Source organism: Rattus rattus, chromosome 7 (genome assembly GCF_011064425.1).
Source record: "Rattus rattus isolate New Zealand chromosome 7, Rrattus_CSIRO_v1, whole genome shotgun sequence".
NCBI lineage: Eukaryota > Metazoa > Chordata > Mammalia > Rodentia > Muridae > Rattus > Rattus rattus.
The window spans coordinates 5,446,703-5,462,682 of record NC_046160.1 but is presented as its reverse complement, the minus strand read 5'-3'; the positions used below and the strand labels follow the sequence as shown (position 1 = coordinate 5,462,682).

Sequence of the window (15,980 nt, the reverse complement as noted above, 5' to 3'; positions counted from 1 at the left end):
AAATAGGAAGGTCACATGGACTCCAAAAGAGGGTCCATCTACGTGCCCTGTCATCTAGAAATGCCCAAGGAGAGCAAAGAAGGACATTAGAGAATGTTGTGGACCTCCTTAGTGGAGACTTTCTCAGAAGTATAAAAGGACTACATATAGTCCCCAGAAGCTACTCATGTTAGGACCTAGATGAAATATTAAAGCCTAAAGAAATGTTAAGGCCTAGGTGACTGTTACCCCGATAGCCCGCCATTGTAAGGAAATTCCCTCATATGTTTCTACTGTTATTAGGAAACTTCGTAATGCCAAGATGGACTACATGTTCTGTTCTGTTCCGTGCCCTTGGAAACCCATCACAATAGAGGTCAGCTGAACTGTTTTGTGTAGTTACCCACACTAAGCTTGGACCCAAACCAACCACCCAACAGCACTTCCTGCACCTGCCCCTGGGATGGACCCCAACAGAAGAGAGAACCTGCACCAAAATAAGAAGCCATGTGGAATAAGGCTTCCGTTTTGAGTGGTGGTCAAATAAACTTTAAGTTCCCAAGACCTCCCTGGGAACTGACATCCTACTTGGCGGAAAGAGACATGCACATGGGTAAGTGACATCCTGGTTGGCGAGTTAGGACATGAATGTTAGACAAGTCCCACCCTGGAAGACAAGTTAAAACATGAATATGACAGTTGACTATCTTCAACAATGAGAGCAGGATAAATGTTTAACAGAGACATGTTCCTAAGGAAACCCTTATCTCTAAAATCCTGATTGGTGAAATAACTTGGCACAGATATTTGTGAATTTGGAGCTTAAACACCCCGTAGAATCTTAATTCGGTGTCATGGTTCAGTTCCCGAATCTGGGCCACAGCCCTGGTCAGTCAGTCCTGGGGCTTACGCTCAGTAAATTATCTCTGTCTGACTGAGATCGGTGTTTGTGTGGTTTGCGAGGGGATTCCCGTACCCCAGCACTCAGAAGCATCACCTACAGGATCTGGGGAGAAAGCCTGCTGTAGGGAGCTTGACTGGGAGGCTTCTGCAGGCAAATGACAACAGAGTGGTTTTGCATAGATTCCCTGCAGCTTCAGGATGGAACCGTTGGCTGCTTCCCCCTTTGTTTTTGCTATGCATCAGAGTCAGGAGTTGTTCAGGGCACAGAATGAGTGTACACAGATGCTTGTGCAGGCATGACGGTGGTGGTGGTGGTGGTGGTGGTGGTGGTGGTGGTGGTGGTGACTTGGAAGGACGCTGCTCCACGTGTTGTGGGTCCATGATCTTTGTCCCAAAAGAGAGGTTTCCTCCCTAAAGTGCTTAAGGACCTAGAGAGTCACACGAAAAGGCAGAAACACTGGAGAGAACGGTTCAAACGGATTCGAAAACGGTCAGGAACCAGCAGTGTGGGGGAGGGGCCTCTAATCCGATAGGGGCTCCTCGAGAGGGGTAAGGCAGTAAGCGGTGCGCAGTGTTTACAGAGGAAAGCGCATCAGTTGTTCCTACCAAATGGGACCCGCGCTTTCTAGAGAAGGTTAGCCCCTTCCCCAGCTTCTCTATCCATTGGCCCGACGCTCCGCGGTTCCGTGGTCTGCACAAGCCAAGGGCAAACGCTGCCCTGCTGCAGGCCTCTCAGCCATGCACACTGCCACTGCAGCGTTCCTTAATGGAGCTCCCCAACCCCATCTCCCGGCCTGCATTATTAATGCGTTATGTCATCGTTCCTTGTGCTTGCTCTTGGCCGCTGAAATTTTATAGAGCAGTATTATTAATTGAATCAATTAGTGTTGGGGATATCGGCCCAGCCACGTCAGAAGCCTGGAGCTGTACAAAGCAAGCATCTCTTGAGACTTCTTCTCCTTCACTCTCACTCTCTTTCCTGGGCTTCCCCACTCCCTCTGCCTCCCTCCCCGTTTCTCTTCCTGTCTTCTCTCGCTACCTCCCCCACCCCCAGCCTGAGAGAACATCCTCACTGCCCTTCCGCAGCCTGCAGTCGTTCAGGTTCCCACTATTGCCCTGCCCCCCAACCTGGCAGGCACCCGGGCAGAAGGCAGGAACGCCAGGGTCACTGGCTGCCTGCTGTCTGGATCACAAGCCTACCTGAATTGAATGGGAATCCATCCTCTGAGCCAAGCTAGCGCAGAATCCCTGGTTAGGGTAGAGGAATGCAAATAAGAAAAACTGTGGTGCTCACTGCCCCTCAGACCCATTCATTTATTCATCCATTCACTCATTCATCCGTCTGTTCCGTGTATTCCTTTCCCGTCAGTGTTTATCTAACCTTATGATACATACTGTGAACATAAATGAGGAGGTTGAGGTCAGGCGCCCTGGGATTGGCATGATAGCCAGAGAGAGCAGACCGAACCTGAGAGAACTACTGCAGAACGTTAAGCTCAAAGCACCCGAAAAGAGTGGGTTTCTTCAGCGATATCCAAGCTCTTAGAGCACCTTTTGTGGTTGGGGCAGGGGGCGGGGCGAGAAAAGCCCCGGAAGGCGGAGGTGTCCTGAAAAGGCAGGAAAGTGAGGTCCAGCCAGGCTGAGGGGGGTAAGCCCTAGCAGAGAGAAAGGAAGAAGCAGGCTGAGCACCCAGGAGGGACTGGGTGGCTCTCGGCCCAGGCCAGTCCAAAGGGAGTGGAGACCAAGAAGTGACTGGGAAAGGGGGCCAGGACACCTGAACCCCAAGGCCCAAGTCCCAGATCCCTTCATCAGAAATAGGCAGCAGCACCCGAGATGCCAGAGGCTCACATTTCCTGTAAAGTAGACTCCAGGATGGAATCAGGCTGAACGGTCGGTCATCCAGACACTCCCCACATTCACTGCCCCCCTCATCAAGAGCAGAGCACCTCATATTACAGAAAGGGATCTCCCTAGAAGCTCGAGGCCCGGGGGTCCACTTGGGTATCCCAGTGGGAAAGTGGGCTTTTTTTTTTTTTGGTTCTTTTTTTCGGAGCTGGGGACCGAAGAAAGTGGGCTTTTTTTCCCCTTAGTTTTTGTTGTTGTTGTTGTTGTTGTTGTGAAGGGTATCAGCATGTATGGAGAGAACCATGGATCCTCGTTTTACCTCAGCTGGGCTCCGAGACTTATTACTTCATGATGCACAGAGGACTAAGGAGGAATAAATTAGACTCGTGGGTGATGACAGATATGTATGAAAAGGCTCTAATGAACTTTTACAATTAACTTTGGGCCAGCGGTATAGTTCAGTGGGTGGAGGGCTTCCCTGGTATCGAACCGCGGGTTCACTGGGTATGATGGCACTCCCTGTGACACGGAAAGAAACGGCAAATTAAAGGCCATCCTCCCTAGTTTACAGTTACATAGCAACTTCAAAGACAGCCTGAGCCATTGAGTCCCTGTTTCAAAATTAATAAGTTTAAAAAAAAAAAACCAATATATCCATTTACGCTCAACCTTTCTCCCATCCTCCCAAGCTGTCTGGAAGGTCAGAAAAATGTCCTCCCAATGTAACACCCTTTCTAAAGGAAAAATCTACTAACATCTTATTGGGTTTTTCTTTTATAAAAATTCTTTATTCTCTGTCAGACACAGATCATTGTCATGCACGAGGTTAATTCCAAAATGGGGGAAGGGTCTCTTTATTAGACATTCCTGATGTGCCCGGGCAGGAACATGGTGTTATTTACTCACCCCGACGCCTGGAGAAGTTAGGAAAACTAGGGATGGCAGAAAGGCCTCGTGTAGTAATTATGGAGTCGCGCAAAGTCCCAGGCCTGCTCGCACAGTGCACTCCATCCAGCCTTCTTACCCTCCGGTGGGAGAGAGAGCACAAACTAGGAAAGGGGAGAAAGAGTCACTTAGAGGTTGTGCTGCATTGTGGGCAGGACGTCGGTGGCTACCCTTGGGCGCTGAGGCTGGGCCTCCGAGTTCTGTTTACTCCTTTCCTGGCCTTTAGTGCCCACTCCCGCATTCTGAACTGCTCGGGCTTGGCGTGGCATCCTTCCCCTCCCTACACACGCCCTCGGTGAAGTCTGATAAGAAAAGGCTCTGGGCACGCTGTTCCCATGGTGGGCTGCCAGAAGGCTTCTTGTTGCATGGGAGACAGAATGCTCTGTGCTGCCCAACATGGCAGCCATAGGTGCCTACTGAACCCTTGTCACGTGCCCTCTACATGCCTTGTCAAGGCCCTCTACATGGAAGGCCTTGAACGCCAATTATAGAAGGCTTTGACCTTTGAGAGGTAGGGAATTCTGGGAAGTACCAGGAAAAGAATATTTTGATGGGGAAAGAAGAGGCTTTAGGTTTTGTTGGCTTATTGGTTTGATTGTCGCCATGGGCAAAGTCTGGCCTGGACCATGGACCCTGGTTCAAACTCACGTTCAGTTTTACTTAATTCTCACAGCCAGTGCTAGGAAGCTGAGAGCTTATGATTCAGAGACGGAGGCTTGCGAATGGTGACTCTCATGAGATTCGGAAGCACTGAGGAATCTGAGTTAAGGCTGTCTTCCTGCAAGCCTCTGAGGAAACGTGGCAGCTATCAACATGGGTAGAAGGTCAGAGGACAGTGAGGTGTCTCCAGAAACAGTGCCACCACTCAGGAGAGGCTGAGTCAGTCTTTGTTCATTTAAATTGGACTGGGTAAAGGTTCTGGAAAGTTCTTCATCTGATCCTACTAGGCTACTAGGATCTAAGTCTCGTGCAAGACTCCAAGAAAACAATTTTTTCATGTCAAGTTTTTGATCCAAAGCTCTTGCAGGCTCTATAACAGTTTATGGTCCATTATAGCTACCAAGCCCAACTTTTGACAGGACCCTCCCCAAGACTGTGGCTAGGCCTAGTGTCACGTGAAAGGGACAGGTGTTAAACCCTTGCCCTGTGAGATGGCATTCCTTCTTGCCCTGTGCTAGACCTCTGGTCCTCTCAGCAGTGTCTGAATCTCCCGAAGCCTGGGCCCAAATGTCAAGTTGAGGCCAAGAGACACACAGTTTAATGCAGGATGAACAGGCCCTACCTCCTGAAAGTTACTTTATAGGAATTCTGTGTTTGTAGCTGCCTATAAACTCCATCCTGCCCTAGGTCAGAACTATCGTTTCTCATTTTCCTCCCCACACCCAGATCCTCTGGAAAATTCACATGTCCAGAGGGGCTAAGACAGTGTTTAGTTCACTGTAAGCTGGAACCCAGGCCTTTCAGGAGCTGGTGGAGTAACACAGCCTGTCTCAAGACCAGGTGGTACTGGCTGGTTTCCAAACCACGGGGAGACAGTTCCAGATAGGTAGCTGGGAAGGCCTTTGATCTGCAAGGTGTCCTGGACACCCCCGTGTATTCTCACATTTCCCAGAAGCCAATGCGGCAGATGGCGGCAGAAACTCAGCTTGAGCATCATTGAGGATGTGAGACCTAGAGTCCAGCCCGAAATACATGGGACCCTGACTCAAGCAAACCATAGAACTGCAAAGATGACCACCAGAGAATCAGCTTCCAGCACACATATGCACATAAATACAAATAAAATATTTAAAGGAAATAAAACCAAGTAACAAAAAGGAATGTATGCAGCAGATAAACGGCCTGGATTTAAATTCCAGCTCTGCCACCAGCCAGCTGTGTTTTGAAGTGAGCCTCTTTACCAGAGCATTCTCTCCCTCCCTCCCCCCCCCTCCCACCCCCCCTCCCCTGTCCTTTCCCTCCCTTCCTCCCTTTCCCTCCCTCCCCTCCCCTCCCCTCCTTCCCCTTCCCCCCCTCCCTCCCTCCCCTCCCCTCTTTGTGGACTGAACCCAGGGCCTCATTGATTAATACCCAGCCAGGTTAAGTGCTTTATTTCCCCTGGGCTTCACCTCCAGTGCTTTTGCTTTGTAGGACAGAGTTACTTCGAAGCATGGGTGTTGACCGGCCATGGCTGTTGTAAGACTTAAGTATAACAAGATGATCATGATGGCACATGCCACATATCACATGCCACATGTCACATGCCACATATCACATGCCACTGGTCACCCAGCACCTGGAAAGGAGAGACAGGAAGAGTAAGCTGGTCCCAGCTACAGAGTCACTTCAAAACCAGCCTGGGCCATCTGAAATCCTGTTTCAAAACAAACAAACAAACGAACGGAACGAACAGAGGGGCTGTGGTCCTTCTGGCTCAGCTGTTAGAAATGCTCGTTGCCCTGCAGAGGACCGGAGTCTGTTTCCAAGTGCCTGCCTCTCTCTCTCTCTCTCTCTCTCTCTCTCTCTCTCTCTCTCTCCGTTTCTCTGTCTCTACTACCCTCTCAACTCTAGAATAGAATAAACTCTATTCTATACTATATCTTCGTGTGTCTGGTCCCTCAGGGAGAAGGATGCCTCAGCATGGGCCTGCAGAGGCACCCCTCCCCCACACCTAATCACACATCCACCAAACACATTCCTTCCTTCCTTATCTTTTTACAAAGCACAACACTCGGTATGCACAATCTATCCCTGTATACACAGTTTCGGTGTACACCGTCTCGGTGCACACAATACTTGAAATAATTTGAGTCTATCATTGTTATATTAGTGTCTTGTTTACTTAGGATCAGATGTCAGACAGGAGAGAAGAGAAATAACTGGGAGACAGGACTCAGAAACGATGCTGGTCAGGAGGAGAATGAGCTGAACAGGAATGCCGGGCTGTAGGACGCAGACAAACTTCCGTATACACGTCTGTCTGTGTACATAATGGTAGGGCTTGGGGGTCGGGGATCCCACTGAGACCCACTCCTGCCTGAACGCATCACCTTCAAGACTGGATCTCTGTGCTTTTTGATCCACACATGGCCTCTGGCTTGGGAATTCTGTCCCGATTCCCTGGAGACATAGGAGACGTTTGAGAGCAGCTTCATATTGGGTCCCAGTCCCTAGGGTGGGGATGCTTCTCTGCCGAGCTGCTTGCTGGTTTGTGGGGTCCCCCGGCCTAGCTTCGGACTCTTGGGGCAGCTGAAGAAGACGTGATCAGTTCAAGAGGAGGAGAGAGGAGTCAGGAGTGTCGGGTGAGCTCTGTGAACCTTACTGTTTTGTCTCCCCAGCTACTCACTCCGACCCTGCAGATAAGACATCAGGGGTCAAAGCCAAGCCAGCTTTGCTGCGTGCTGTGAGCTGTGGGCTGTCCATGGCTGCTGGCTGGGAGCCACCCTTTTCTACCCACCCCTCATTTAGCCCAGCTCTCTGGCCTCTGTATTCCATGGTATCTTTTTTAAAAAAGAGTATTTTTATTTTATTTATTATTAGTGTGAAGGGTGTATGTGTGTGTGTGTGTGTGTGTGTGTGTGTGTGTGTGTGTGTTAAAGTCATCCTGTGCTACACAGCAAGACTCTGGTCTCAAAATTAAAATGTAATATAAACAAATAAACAAGGGGCAGGTGAGCGGGCTCAGACGGTAAAAACGGTAAAACGATTGTCATGTAGGCCTCATGTGAGTTCCCAGAACACACAGCAGAAGGAGAGAACCAACTCCTAACAGTTGTCCTCTGAGCTCTATGCATGTGCTGAGACATGCACTTTCAGCACTAATACATGCTCACCACACACACACACACACACACACACACACACACACACACACACACACAATGAATAAGAGGAGGGGCTCACAGGGTTCCACCACACCCACCCTGAGGATCTTGAAGCCATTAATGGCTGCAAGAGGAGGAAGACATTTTCTTCATTGGTGTAACTGCTGGTATGATGCCCATGTTCCTGCAAACAACTCTAATTAAATTCTAGTTAAGTATCACCAATGAGCAACTCATTGGACACACAGGCACACACACATGTACACACATGCATGTACACACACACGAACACACATGCATGCACACACATGCATGCATACACACGTATGTACACACACATAGCACACATACACATACACACACGCGTGCACACACGAACACACATGCATACATACACACACATGCACACACAGGAGCACACACACACACACACACACACACACACACACACACGCACACGCCACACAGAGGCCGGTGAGTAGAAGGTGGACTAGTTAGGGTGAGGAAGGGGATCCAGGAGCATAGGAAGGAAGCAAAGGATCATGGGGTACTTGGGATCAGAATATATTATTAAATGTATATAATGTATAAAATATGTTAATAAAAACAAAAGGTCGTCTAGTTCATTAACATCTCTACAATGGGTTCTCTGATGGGAGGGACAGGGAGATCCTGAAGGCCCTCTCTGCTTGTCGCCCTCCCTCCTCCCCTCATCCAGCAGTCAGTGCAGAGTCACTGTTACTGACCTTGTCCCACCCCAGCCCAGATGGAGACTGCAGGAGGCCTCATTAACGTCCCAAAGCCACCTAGCCTGGACTTGCTAATTGTTGTCACAGACCCTAAGCTGCTGGAGGGACAGTATGTATCCTGCCTCGGGAGGGCAGGCTCCACACCAGTGAGTCCACTGATGTGGGCAGCTGAGTGAACCGTGCTGATCGGGGAGATGGGAAACTTGAGTGGGGCCCTGAGGGGCAGAGGCAGGTCACTGTCATTCAGGGGAACCAGTGAGCGAGGTTGGTGTTAAATTCCAGACAACAGAAGACAAGCCCATGATGCCCATGGAAAACCAGGATAGAGCTGAGGTCAGGGTGTCAGCGGGGCTGGGGTGCAGGCTCCCCGAGTGGCCAGGATGGAGGGCTGCTTCCTTCCCAGTCTGTCTACTGGGATCTGCTGCAAGACCCCCAGGTGGGTGGAGTCTTGGCAGCTTGGCACAAGACTGGAAGACAGGTCAGCTGGTCCGTATAGGGGAAGCCATGTGTATTAAGGCGTTGAATAGCAACTGGGCTACATTAAATATTGATCGAGATAATATTTGAATAAAAAGAATGGAAGTCCAAGGGAAGACACACTGTGAGGGCAGGTGGTGGAATGATACCAGGGCAGGGAAAGGTTCTGAGTGAGGCCAGACAGCCACGGGTCAGTCCCAGGTACAAGATTTGGGCTGTCTTTGAACAGTTACCCCTTTATGAGGGCTTCTGTAAGCCTCCATGTTCCTACTTCTAAAATGGAAACAGGAATCAATTCTGTCTCCATTTGTGGGCCGCTTGCTGTAAGGAACAAATGAAATAGACTGGGAATGGCTGAAACTTTTCCCTCAGGCAGGGGCCATGACTAACTATGTCCTCTGAGGGAGCTTAGTGTGTGGCACAGTGCTGAGGCAAATCAAAGACAGATGGATGGACACTGGAGGTTCCCACCCACCTCACCTGAAAGCCTCCAGATTTATAGACCCTGAGTGAGTGAAACCTACCAGCCTGACAGCATAGTCTCCAGTGTGTTCTCCCACAGTTGTAGTCTGGGCAGATGGTGACTACAGCATCGTCCTGGAAGGATATGTATGCTAAGGAGAACTCAGGAACTGCACTGTGAGTGGGCACTGTGGGCCATACTCGGTCTCAGCACATAGGAGGTAGAGTCAGGAAGACTGAAGTACAAGGCAGCCTATGCAGCAAAACTCTGTGTCAGAAAGCACGCAGAAAGCAAATAAATATACATTTTTAAAGATTAAAAAATTAAAATGTGTAAAATAGAAGCGAGCAGAGAATGCATGGTGGCACAAGGCTGTCTACAGCCCCAGCATCTGGAAGGCAGGAGGAGGAACACAGTTCAAGGTCACCCTCAACGACATAATGACTTTGGGGCCAGCCTGGGTTGCATGGGTCCAAGGACCATCAGCTTAGGTGTTCCTCAGGAGACAGGTGTTGCGTCAAAAGTACAAAAACCAACCAACTGAACTAGGAGCTGCCCTGGGCTGGAGACAGGTAGTTCAGTAAAGTGCTTGTCCAGCATGCATAAAGTCCTGGGTTCAATCCCCACTGCTAGATAAACTGTGCGCCCACAATCCCAGCACTCGGGAGGTAGAGACAGGAGGGTAAAGAGGTCCTTAGGTACATATGTGTCCCATGTTTGATAAACAAACAGCAGAATGCCAATGAAACAAGGAGAGATGGCTCAGCAGTTAATGACACTCGCCGCTCTGGCAGAGGACTGGAGTTCAGTTCCTAGCGCCCATGTGGGGTGACCCACAGGTCCTACAATGCCAGATCTAGGAGCTATGATATCCTCTGTGACTCTGCACGCGTGTGCACTTACATGCACATACCCACACACACACAGGTGAATAGAAAATAAAATAAAATCTTAAAAAAAATAACATGAGATAATGGCTGGGCAGTGCTTAGACTGGAGTCCGGTATGGACCCAGGGATAGCTAGTGTGGCAGCAGTCACCAGGGTAGCCATCTTGCGGCCTGCACCTGAGGTACCCAAAGGCCACCCAGGTACAGCGGTGGAATTGTCCGGGGGAGCTCAGGGCTCCCTTGGGGAGGTACCATAGGCTCTTTCGAGATGAACAAGTTTGGTCCCAAAGGTCCACCTGACCCAACAGCTGAGCATGGGAAGCCAGAGGCAAAGCGAGCCCGTTAGAGACCTGCTCCAGGATTCGAATGTGCCGTACAGCCTTGGGAGCTGAAGGTGAGGGTGTTAGTAATGACTACGGTGACCGTGTATCGCCCAGGAGGTAGCAACATGCACTGAATGAAGCAAACTGTGTTGAGTCAGATGCAGGTCTTTGGCTGGAAGCAGAACAACTCATAAAGCAGCTCTCACTCTTAGTTCCACAGCCTTTGGGACACAATAAAACCTCAGGAGAGGGGTTGGGGAGGGAGGGGAGTGGTAGAGAGGAGCCTAGGAAAGAGGCCCTGGAGGGGTCCCCAGGAGGAAAAAAAAAAAAAAAAAAAAAAAAAAGGAGGAGGAGGAGGGGGAAGGAGGGGAAGAAAAGGAGGAAGGGGAGGGGGGGAGAAGGAGGAGGAGGGGGAGGAGGGGAAGGAGGAAGGGGAGGAGGAGGAAGAGGGGAGCAGCAGCAGCAGCAGAGCTATCTTTAGAGTAATCAGTGGGAGGGTGGGTGGGAGGGTGGGTGGGTGGAGGTCTCAGTGGCCATACAACTCAGCTCTCTCATCCTGTAGGCGCCCCTCCTGAAGGGCATGTGGCCATCTGGGACCAGGGACCATCAACTTAGGTGTTCCCCAGTGCACCACAGGTATTCCTGTCTCAAGAAAATTAGCTCCTACAGAACCAGGTCACTGTTCAGCCAAGGGTCTGCCAGTACGTTGGGATAAGTAGTGAACCATGTGGCTGAAACAAGTGTGAGCGCTGCTAAGACCCAAGTCTCTGAGCAAGCATCTCCCCCTCTCTGGGCCCCCAGCATCTGGTCTAAGAAAGAGAAGATGTGGAATGGCGCGTCTCTCCAGCTGCCTGCACGGTTACTACTGATGCCAAGGCTTCTCAAGACACATTCTTCTACCCTTAGGCATGGTGGCAAACACCCTGGAACCCCAACACTCAGAAGGGAGGATTGTTAGTTCAAAACCAGCTCGTGATGTATAGCAAGACCTTGTCCTGAGCACTGCACAGTGACACATGCCTCTAACCCTAGCCCTGGGGAGGCAGAGGCAGGCGGGGCTCTGTGAGTTCCATGACAACCTGGTCTACATAGGACCGTCTACACAGGACAGCCACAGCTACATAGTGGCCTCCTGTCCGAGAAATAAAATCCAGACAAAATGAAGGCACACCTCCTTCAGTCCTTCAGCCCTTGACCTCCCTAGCAAGCAGATTTATTAAAGTCCTTCGGTTCCTACATTTTACATTTCTTTCCTGCTCTGACACAAGAGCCTGAGTGGGCACCCTCAGCTACAAGGTAAGATCATGTGGCCTAGAGGGGCTGGGCTCCAGAGAACACATGAGAGGATGGAGGAGGGGGCTCAAGACTCCCTCTGTCCCTGGAGGTTAGTTTAAAAACCCGGCTTGCTTGTGCAGAAACCTGGGTGAGGCCTCCCGGAATGTTAAATTTACTTCTGAAAACTGAAAAGAGAAAAACAACCATTTTCTAACAGCCCTGTGCCTGCGTGTCTATGTAGAGGAGCCTGCCTCCGTTGGGGGATGGGCCGAAGGTGCGGCAGGCCCTACCTGGGCCTTGGGCAGGAACACAGAGGCCATTTTCATCTGGCCTTCAGAAGTTTCCCTTTGTGGCATGGTGCTGTTAAAAATATTCCTCCCCGAAGGTGCAGTCGCAGCGCAGCAGATGTCCCTGACTGAGCACTTGGGAAGGAGCTATTAAAAGGAACGTAATTAGGTTGTCATCCTGGGGCCTCCGAGCCAGGCTTCAGAACGCCATCTTTGTTGAAAGTTTTCCAGATGTAAAACATTGCAGAATCAGATTTACCGAAAGGGCTGTTGACATTCATTAGGAATGGGGTGGGTGCAAGAAACAAAGTAACATTATAGTTCAAGGTTGGCCTTGGACCCTGAGTCTTTCCTTTCTGTGTCTCTTCCCCATCCTAGCTCCCCACTCCATCTCCTCCTCTCTCCTTCCCCCACCATCATCTGCTCTGAGAAAAGCCTCTATCCGTCTGCCTTAACACAAGTGAATGCACCCAAGCCTCACGGCCCCTCCAAACCGTGGGATTCAGGCCCAGAGCTCTGATGCTTTAGCCAACAAAGCCTTGTCTTCTGTCAGGCTGGAGTGGAGGTGGGGGAGAGCCTTTCTAGTGACCCTGAAATCACACCAAGGCAGCCACACAGAGAGAGCCTGCCCTGATTCAGAGTCCTATTCTACCTCAGAGGCAAGGCTGTTATAATCACCCCCTCCCGCGGGGCCTGCTACACCCTGCAGGCTCATCTAGCGACTGTCAGCATCTGCCACTCACCTATCTGTACATCAACAAGTATTTGTCAAGAGTTCCCTGGCAAGGAGCCTGCCGGGTGGTAGAGATAGCACAGGGAGCATCGACAGAGGACAGGCTTGCCATCCTGGTGGGAGACAGCACGGATAGAGAAAGACGCTCATCCGGCAATCACGGAAATAAATGCAAAATAATAACGGCAGAAGGAAGTGTGTGGTTGGTGCTGGGAAGGCGGGCCAGCGGGAGGCTAGCCTGGAAGGGAAGTCAGGAAGCCTTCCTACAGGCACTGATGACTGAGCTGAGAGTGGGAGCTGGGGCAGGGGCTGGGGGTGGGGTAGACAGGGACGCAGTGGTTTGTTTAACCAGAACAGCTTTTGCAAAAGCACTGGCTAAGTCTCAGACGGAAGCCCACGACTTCTAAGACACCCTTCTCCTGTCGGACTTAAGTACTAGACTCAAGTGCCAAGAGGGGACACCAGGGAGAAAAAGAATAGAGTCTGGAATAGTAGGAAACCCTGACGGGTGTTGAGAGGTGACCCTGACAAAGAGGCCATGGTGTGGGGGTGGAGCAGAGAGCTGGTCTAGCCTCCTCTTCTTGAGGCCTTCTCTTATATTCTGGCCAACTTTCCTTCACTGATAACAAAGTGCGGTGTTTCCCTGGGTTATTTTACTTATAGTAAAGTTATTAATGGGCACCTAATATATTTGCAGAGTAGAGAGAGTAAAAATTTCATTTATGACCCCTCCGTTGCTTGACATTTCATCTTTGATATGTGTGGGGTGAAGGAGATGCATGTGGGTCTGGTTGGGATTGAACTGGGGACCTAACAGTTGCTCATGAGTACTGAGCTAACTCTTGGGTGGTGACTACGCGTGCACACCATCTTTGCCTGTTGGTTGACTTGCTGGGGACCAGTTCTCTTGCCTGCTAATGGAACTGCAGGCTGGCTTTATTACAGACCAGCTATAGCCCCTGCTGATCCTGTACATCAATTCCTACCGCTCTTCCCACCCTGAGCAAAACCCAGCAGGCTCTTAGTCAGGGTAAGTTTAGAAGGAGGGATATGAAAAGTGTAGGAGGGAAAGAATCCCAAGTGGGTGGATGCTCGGTGCTGAGGTGTGTGACGGGAACATTGAGAGGGCGAGCTCATCCCTACTTACCTCTCAGCACCTCGACTTCCCTGGAACAAGGACCCACCCTCTGAGTCTACACTGGCAGAGGGCGTTGTCCCGGTTCTCAGCACTCAGCGTCCCCTTTGTTGATGGCACCAAGGATAGGAGGGGCTGGAGCCTCCATGAGCTCTCTATAGGAACTTGTTCTGGGAGTCTCAGAGCCCCTCAGGAGAAACTCAAGTCTCCCCATGGGGGGGGGGGAGAGGAGACAGAGAGGGAGAGAGGGAATAAGTTGGCAACAGACCAGTATGTGGATAAGACTTTGTTGCACACACATTGACCACATTATCTTATCTCGCGGCCTCTGTTTCATTACCCACCACAAAGAACTTAACCTCTATCCCTGCTTGACCAAGACGGTACCAAGATAGAGTAAACAAATTCACTTCTTTAAAGTGAATTAATCGGGCTGGAGAGATGGCTCATCGGTTAAGAGCACTGACTGCTCTTCCAGAGGTAATGAGTTCAATTCCCAGCAACCACATGGTGGCTAACAACCATCTGTAATGAGATCTGGTGCCCTCTTCTGGTGTGTCTGAAAACAGCTACAGTGTACTTATATAAAAAAAATAAATAAATCTTAAAAAAAAAAAAAAAAAGTCAACGAGCCTTCTCCCTAGCTCCTCCCAACCCTTATTGCAAGAGGAAAATTGCCTAGATACTATTCTGCATTAGATGAGGTCTTCTGGGCAGCAGGAGAGATGGCTCGGAAATGGCCCAGCGGTTAAGAACACAGGCTGTTCTTCCTTGTGGGCCCCGGGTTCAATTCCCAGCACCTACACGGGCGTGGCTACTTACCATGTAGATAGTTGTATCTCTAACCCCAGCTCTGTGGGATCTGACAGTTGCACACAGACATACTGTGTCCATATCACACAGGCGTGCTAATACCTTAACATTATAATAATTAATATTTTAAGTAATACCGATGTACTTAAAATAAAAGTAAGTTATGGCTTTTAATTAGATGACATACTTTGTCTTTTAAAAAGTCAACGTGCAAAATGCTGTTATTGTCACAGATGCCATGTGTTATATTTATTAGGTCCTCTTTTATGACCACCGTGTATCTTTTTTTTTTTTTTTTTTTTTTTTTTTTCTTTTTTTCGGGGCTGGGGACCGAACCCAGGGCCCTGTGCTTGCTAGGCAAGCGCTCCACCACTGAGCTAAATCCCCAACCCCTGACCACCGTGTATCTTAACGTTTCCTTCCTCACCTGACTTACAAGTCAATGACCATGAAGAGGAAGCAGGATTGCTTATTGGCGGCTTTGTGCTTTGTGAACAAACCATGGTAACACCAGGACCTGACTGTGACTCAGAACTCCAGGGGTCCACATGAAAGACACCAAGACACCTGAGAAAGGAACAGAAACTAACCAGGAGCCCCCAGGAGCCACTGCTCCGCCCTGTCATGCCAGGTGGGGCTGCTAACAGCTCCACCCCAGACTTAGAACCTGATAGGGAGGCTTGCCCTACTGGGCGGGCCTTGGAGAAAAGAAAACCAATCCTCTAGCCCTTTAACTTGTTCCTGCACTGAGATGTGCCTTGGCAACTTTGTTCAAAAGCAGACTTCAGGGGGAAGGAAAACTCCCCTGCCCACCCAGATGCTGTGCTGGCAGAGGAACCTGAGTGGTTACTTGTTAATTTCGTCATTCCCAATCTCAGAACTTAAGATACTTTATCTACAAAACGGACCCATGGTTTTTCCTCTAGAGCAGTGAGTGGTTCACGAACTTATTAACGCTGCGACCCTTTAAAACAGGTCCTTACGCCAGGGTGACCCCAGGCACAGTTTTTTTCATTACTACTTCATAACTGCAATTTTGCTACTGTTATGAATCGTAAAGTAAATATCTGTGTTTTCCAATGGACTTGGGTGACCCCTGTGAAAGGGTCCTTCCATCCCCGGAGTCACAACCCACAGGTTGAGATCTACTATCCTAGAGTAAGAGCAACTCAATAAAATATAACATGGAAAAGCACTTTACCTGAGAACCTAGCCCACTGCAGATGCCCAACAAACAAAACAAAACAGAACAAGCCAGCTGCCCCTTCATGGACAGTAGGAAGTACATATTTGATTCCCCCAGCTTGCTCTGGGATATCGGACAGTTCACGTAATATTCCTTGTATAAATGGATGCTTGTG

The 15,980-nt window shown here is 49.8% G+C and overlaps 1 long non-coding RNA gene across 1 annotated transcript; it reads left to right on the top strand.

Moving 5' to 3' along the window:
* The first annotated feature begins 1,433 nt into the window (after positions 1–1,433).
* On the top strand, positions 1,434–15,350 carry LOC116905647. The gene is made up of 2 exons (XR_004388556.1): positions 1,434–1,516; positions 15,059–15,350. It is a non-coding gene; the product is annotated as an uncharacterized LOC116905647 (long non-coding RNA).
* Positions 15,351–15,980: the final 630 nt, after the last annotated feature.